Below are 7,763 nucleotides of genomic sequence, written 5' to 3'. Positions count from 1 at the left end.
ATATATATTAAAAGATTAACATATTAAAATAATTTAAAAATAATAAAAATTATTACTTTTTATATATTTTTAAAACACAAAAATAAAAAAACTCAAAATTTAAAAAAATCTGTAAAATAACACAACTGATGTATAATTATGACAATATATTTACAGTATCGCAAGTCGTGATAGGATATCACATCTTAACAGTTTACTAAACATTAACAAATCAAAGATTAATTATGTTTTTGATAGATATAAACTTGTGTAGATTCAATTTTATTTCATATTTTGCTGTATTCATTTACTATCTAGTTGCTGCATTAGCTACAATATTTCTCTTTTAAATTTCTGGTAATTAAGATATAAATGATCTGTATATATAATTAAGATGGGGCCAGACTTAGCTAATTTTAATTTTCATTAAAAAAAAATGCAGTGGGTGGATCGATAAACATTATACTTTCCTTGAAATATCTATGCCACCATTTGAAAAGGGCACTGGGCGCATTAATTAAAAGAAAGCAACTTGGAATTGATATTTGTATCTGCTTCTGGCAAAAATATGAATTATGGTTTAAGAAGTCAATCGTTTATTAATTGAAAGCAGGAAAGTATAGCTGGCCATGGTCTGTGAATTTCTTTTTTAATGGTAAATATATATTTCTGAATCAACTTCTCCACATTAAATCTTAAAAAGATATCTCTGATCATTCATGACTTTGAATTTGAAAGAAAGTGATTTGTATTATCAAAAATGATACAGGAATTTTTCATGGAATTGAATCAGAGTATTTTGTTAACTCTTTATAGTCCGCAAGATATTCAAATAATGCATCCAGCCATGGAATGGGCACTGATACAGAGATATATACAGGCAAGACATGCTTGCTGTGTCATCACTGTTTTTCATAATAATTTGGGGAATGCACATATAGCTGGTGGGAAAAGAGCCCTTCCTTTGTATTATTGTTAAAGTTACGTGCGCATTCAGTGTATATATAAATTAATTTGCTGCTCGCTGGCAGGTAAGAAATTCTCAGCATTTTATCGGCTCTCTTGAATTTGAATGCATGCACAAACAACATTGTCAGAAACTGCTGAGTTCATTGGACGACAATGCCAAACTTCATTTATGGATTAGGTGCTCATTTTCTAGGGAGCCAAATACCAAGTTTATGCGGTAGGTCTAATTCAATTATCTTTAGAGTGGGAGGGGAAAGTGAAGAAGATCATGTCCTCCTTGTTATATAATAGTTTAAATTATATATTTCATTTAATGGCACGATTTAAATTTGTAGGTGGAGATATTCAATCTCATAATTTTAATTTTAATCGTCGAACGATTAAGAGTTTAAATATTATTATTATTATTATTTTTTCTTAAAATTAATTAAGTGCACAAAATAATGTAGTTTATGCGAGTTTGAGCATTACTTCTTCTTTTTCTTTCTGTACGGGGAGGCTTTATATCCTCTCAGCCTCAATCTTGTATTCCATATCTCATATATGAAGCGTACTCCTTCACGTTATGTCCACGGGAGTTGGGGGGAAAAGTCATACTTCTTTGTTCCACATTAATAGTTCAGGAAGACAATAAGAAATTTTCAATTGACAAAAAAAAAAAAACAAGAAGAAGAAGAAGAAGAAAAGAAAATAACATTAACATATATTTTTTTTATCTTCAAGTCTATTTACAAAAAAAATAAAAAAAATTATTTTCCTTTTCTTCCCATTATAGGAAATGATTTATGTATTATGATTGGGGCCAAAAAAAATTAACAAAGTTGATATATACAATGACGCGGCGTAAATTAATGTTACCGTACCTAATGTGGGGTTAAGACAGGACGATACACTCAGAGGACACTTGTCTCTTCTCCAAAGGATTCACTAACGTATAGAGTTAGAGCTGGAAAAAAGAGTTTCTCCCGCAAAAGACTTTTAACCCATCAAAAAAAAAAAAAGTCAAAAAAAGGATAAGCATGAAGTTATAGAATTCAACTTCAAAAAACATATAGAGTTAGTCAGGTATGTGTATCATTGCGGTACTGTTTTGTTTTTTGGATTTTTTTTTTATTTTTCGCTTTAACATGTGATGTTAAAAATATTTTCTTTAAAAAAACTTATTTTAATGAATTTCCAAAATATATATATTTTCATTGCACAGTTAGACACATGTCGTAAGTGATGTGTACACGGCAAAGCTACAAAAGCAGCACCAAGGGAAAGTTTGGCAAAGGGAAGCAGAATCAAGGCAAGTGTTGATGAAGCTCATTATGTTTAAATTACGATCGATGATGATGATGAAGAAGTCTCAAATCTTTATTGAATTACATTTTGGCTGTCTGTTAACCATGAAACACTCACGTTGCCACTCCACCGGGAGTGGTTTCTGTCTAATATTCTTTATTAGTAATTATCTTTTATTCACTCTAACAAGCAAGAAGATTTTTAATCAGTAGTCTTCAAGATCTCAGGTAAATAATTATGGTGATTCTTTATTGGAACGTTCTGTGCTTCTCTCTGGATTTGTCTGTTCATCGGCAAACAGTTCCCTTGCTGATGAACGAAGGTTCCCAGTCACGATATAATTAATCCTACGTTTATAATAAGAAGATTACATAAGCAACAAGAATCGGTAATAAAGGGAAATAATTTATAGAAAAAAAAATAAAACAAGGTGATGACAGTTATAAATTCATTGATAAATTATTTATATTATCTGGGAGTCTTACCTTGGAGCCTGTCTTGTTATTGTTAAACACGTTTGCAGGCTGAATAGAACCAAAATATCAAGCCAAAGATCACCTTGGCATTATCAAGGATCCTGCGTATAAGATGATTGCATAAGCAAGGAGGTTCAAGAATTGGTAATTATCAGAGAGCAGATTAAATCAACACAGGTGTTCTCCTTTTATAGCGACAAATGTTAAAGAGTATACTGAAGCTTACGTAGACTTAATTAAAAAGTGGGGCCGTGTGTGTGTCTCCACGCACACACACACACAGAGAAAACGTTGGCACGAGCAACAGGAAACAGGATCAAGTCAAGTACAGATAAAGTTTTTAAATAAGGAGAGCATATGCTTGGTAACTGGCCAAATTAAATGACTTCTGACTTTATCTTATTACAAAAATTTTACTTTCAGTATATATTTTAATAATCATAAGAGGGTAAACTGTTTTTTTTTCACCGAATATTCTCAACCCAAAACAAGTGGTAAAACACTACAGAATCTTTAGATTTACTAATAAATTTTCTTCTAAATATTTATATTCATACTTTATATCAATATGAATTTTACTGAAAAGCTTATTAAAGAAATAAGCTATTGGAAAAAAATCTTATTAATAATTTATGGTTTGTTGGTAAGTCTCGATAATATAATTACTTCACTGATAGATTTACCAACAAAAAAAAATTCTCCACTTTATTTTGTTAGTATTTTTCTCAAGGAATTTAACATATAATTGTTAAAATTACTGTATGCAATTTTGTTGGTAATTAAAAAATAACAGTGATATTTATAATAATTCTTTTTCAACTCTTTAAAATATATCGACAGATTTAATCTGTCATAAAACTGTCAGTAATTATTTAAAAAAATGTATTAAACATAATTAAAAAATAATTAAAATAAATTAAATTAATATAAATCAACACTTAATAATACTTAGAAACTAAGTTGTTTGGAAAAAATAAGAAGAAAATTAACTCAAACAAATTTACTATAAATAAACTCATTTAATTGAAATTGAACAACAAAATTGAAAAAACAAAATCCAACTAAAATCTAACAAAATTGTTATCATATGAAAACAATTCCTGCAACGATATCCATACAATTATTAAGAATATAAAAAATGAAAAAAATATTAAAAAAACAAATAAAATGCGAAAAACGAAAAAAAAAAAGAGAAGGAAAAATGAAAAATCTTATCTTAATTTTGTTGCAAGTGTAGCTGAAAAAAGAAAAAATAAATTCATGAAATATATTAATTAACCAAAAAAAATTAAGAAGAGAAAAGAAGACGAGAGAAGAAGATAAGAGAGGGAGTTGAGAAAAGAAGAGAAAGAAAGAAAGTAACATTGATGTTTTTTACATAAAAGAAAGAGAGAAGAAAAGGATAAAGAGAGAATATTAAGACAAATAGGTGCTTCTATAATGAAATTAGTTATTTTAGTCTTTTAAATGAGTTTTTTTATCGACAATTTTACTGATAGATAATTAAATATTAAGTTTTATTATTTTATCGGTAATTATATTTGTAATATTTAATTTAAAATTTTAATTTAATAAAAAAATTCAAAAACCCTCCAAATAACACTGATGATTTTTTAGTCCATCGAAGATTTTATCTGTAATATTTAATTTAAATTTTCAATCTAATTAAAAAATTTTAGAAACCCCCAAAAATATTATCAATGACTTTTTATTTCGTCGAGGAATATGTTTGTAAAGAACAATAATTAACAGTATAATAAAAAAGTGAATGGTTTTAGAATTCTTGAAAAAATACTAACGAACTTAATCTATTGGTAATCCAGTATGTAATTGACAGCATGAATAGTGCAATTATAAAATAAACAGTCCTAAAGCTCTCTACAATATACTGACAGACTTAATCCATTAGTGATACCCTCTATATTTAACACAATGATCAATGACATGAAGAACAAAACAGTTACAATGATCTCTGAAATATACTAATAGACTAATTATGTCAGTATATCTGTTGGTATTTTATAGTTCTAATACTCTCTTAAATATTATAAACGGATTTACAAATGGAATTTATGTGCGGATTAATACTACCGGTAATGTTGTTTGTATAAATGACACATTATCATATATTTTTTTTAATTTTTAATTTTTATTTTTCTCACTGTAATTCCCTTGAAATATTTTTGTCGGTGTTTACTGATGAAAAGACCAAAGGATATTTTATCGGTAAAATTTATTATAATCTGTTGATTAAAATATTCTGTTGACATTTCTGTTTATATTTATCGATTTTTTTTTGGCGATGAAAATTAAATTTTTGATTGCTTATTTATTAAAATTTAAATATTACATCAAACAACATTTCAATTTAAAAAATTAAGTACAATAATAATTTTATGTTGATATAGTCTAACAATTCACCATCTCTATGGCTACATCAAAGGACAAAGTAAATTGTTGCACACAATTAAAGAGATGTTTTAAGGAAGAATCCTTGATGATTCTTGCATAAAACAAGAAAATACATGCTTTCTTTGAAGCTTCTTTAAATGATTGTGCGAACTTATGTTAGAGGACTTTGTTGCTGCAAAGGACGCACGGGGTCAGCAACAGCATCCACTCTTGGTGCTGTAGTCAGACCACCATAATTGTTTTTCAAGTTGAAGTTAAAGAACGAGAACATCTTTTTGTCCTTTTTTCTTTTCCATTTTATTCCTTCTTGTTGTTTTGATTTGTAAAAATACCTTCTGCTTATTTTGCAGAAACAAAATGTAATGAAAGATAAATTTAACAATCGAAAGAGATAGAACTTGAAATAAAAGAGATTTGTTTCTTTGTCTTAGCATTAATGGACATTGGGCATTCATTAAAGAGACAAATGACAACACGAAGTTCTGTGCCAACATCTTCTACTGATCAGTAGTGAAAGTGAATACAAGCCCCACTGCACCTTTATGCACCTACTGTGAAAGCCATCATTTCAGGTTGATGCAATATTGCTGCTCATGCTTAACCCCACTTTTCTAGCTTATCTGAAAAAAATTGTGGTTTGGTATATGAGGGCCCAATAAAGAGCTTCCACAATTCAATTATTGATCAAAGTAGCAAGAAAGACCTTGAAAAATATCCCAAATTCAAAGCAAGCAACTCCAGAACTTCCAGGAAACTGTAAAATGGTAGACCATCCTAGTGCTGTACAGATGGCTTTCTTTTGGAGCACAAACAGCAGCTAGCATGGACCATGGTCAAGAGTCTAGTGCTTCTGGACTAACAGGACTGATATGGGGATCAGACAAGTGGTCTCCTTGCTAACAATCATGGACTCCTAGCCATTGTTAGTGCTTTTCCACACGGCACATATTGTAACAACACCTGGACCTTGAGTCCATGACAGAGCAACCAACATCTGAAGGCAGACAAGCTGGCTCATAGCCACAATAATATGATGGGAAAGGAGATATTTTAGATTGCTTAATTTCCAGTGCCTTGTTTCAAATCATGCATTGTTTATCATTATTATAAGCTTTGGATAAACTTGTTCAACGTTTTTTGGATTGTTTGATGACTAATGTTAATCATGGATTTGACATTAATGCTAGCATTATTTTGGAGTTTATCTGTTCACGTGTCAGCTAACTACACAAATTGCATTAAATCACAGGCTCTAATAAGAACAACACTAGCTTATTGTTAAATGAAAAACGAACTTGGACATGTGATGATCACAAGGAGGAACCACTGTTGTTTCAGCCTTTAACTATTGTGCCTAATCATCAAGAAATACTGAACGTTCGAGAACAGTGTTGGTTTGTGATGAGATACCTGCGGGCAAAGGCCCCTGTTATCAAGGTTTGGGATGTCTTCATACATGCATAAGAGTTGCAGAGCTTGTGATTTGTACGGATAGAGTTTAATGTAAATTAATGTTGTTGAATTTATTCGACTAATTAATTTATGAAAGTGAGTGCTATTGAAAAAAAAAACAAAACGAATTGCCTCTATTATCCGGATCAATTTGGATAATACATATTTAAAAACTCTAAGGAACAGGGTAATTCAGGTAATAAGGAGCAAGCAAGAATTATCAATGCTACTGTGATAATACATATATAAGGTTTGCAAGGTTAGGGACATGAAGATGTATATATTTTTTTTCAAGTAAAGTCTTAACCCGAGGAGAGTTGTTCAAGTTTTGTATATCTCGAATACGTCCATGATTAGCCATGGAATCACCTTTTGTTGATGCATCTCCACCATGGCAATAGCTTCACAGTAAATTACCTCCGTCAACAATGTGAGAAATCCAAAAGGAGCTCACTTATCATCAGTGTCGGACACGAACCAGTTTGTATGGATCTAGAAGACGGGAAAAAAAAAATCATGAATCAACAATATCTCATGTACCAGTGTGCATGGCTGGATCGCGTGCTAAACCGGAAAAGGACTTGAATAAAGGTTATCCAGTCAACCTAAATCAATTATTTTTATTAAAATAAAATCATTTTTTTTTGTTTTTTTTTTTTTCTAGATGCAGACATGGCTACATTTTGTCAGCTTACTAAAAATTCAAGCGGATTAACTTGGATTTATTGAGTTATTAAAAACTCGAATCGAGATAGAGCTCTAACTTCCTTGAATTAATTTGCTAGGTTGATGGGTTTAACAACTATGCAGTAAGAACACAAGAAGCACAAAACTAAAGAACCAAAATAAGAATAGCAAAAAACATTCGATGCATAAAGAAAACATATTTTTTTTCTCTACATCAGGCAACTAACCACATCAAATTTCAGGAAGAAGAGAAAATTGCAACAGGCAGGGGTAGGGAGAGCATGAAATCCATGATAGGAAAACACTGTCGACAAAGTCAGAAAGGCAGGAAAATGCCAGCAGAACATGTAGAATACTTGACGTATCCAACTATTATCTACGAAAGAGAGGAGTCCAAACCTCTGTGGTCGGACCATAACTGAGAGGGCCCAATCTTGGCTACTACGCTCTAAAAAACGCGTGGGTCAATGTTTAAACTGTAGCCCAAAAATCTATCTCTTG

This window comes from Populus euphratica, unplaced genomic scaffold (genome assembly GCF_000495115.2).
Source record: "Populus euphratica unplaced genomic scaffold, PopEup_1.0 scaffold3.1, whole genome shotgun sequence".
Lineage (NCBI taxonomy): Eukaryota > Viridiplantae > Streptophyta > Magnoliopsida > Malpighiales > Salicaceae > Populus > Populus euphratica.
Note: the sequence above shows the minus strand (reverse complement) of the source record.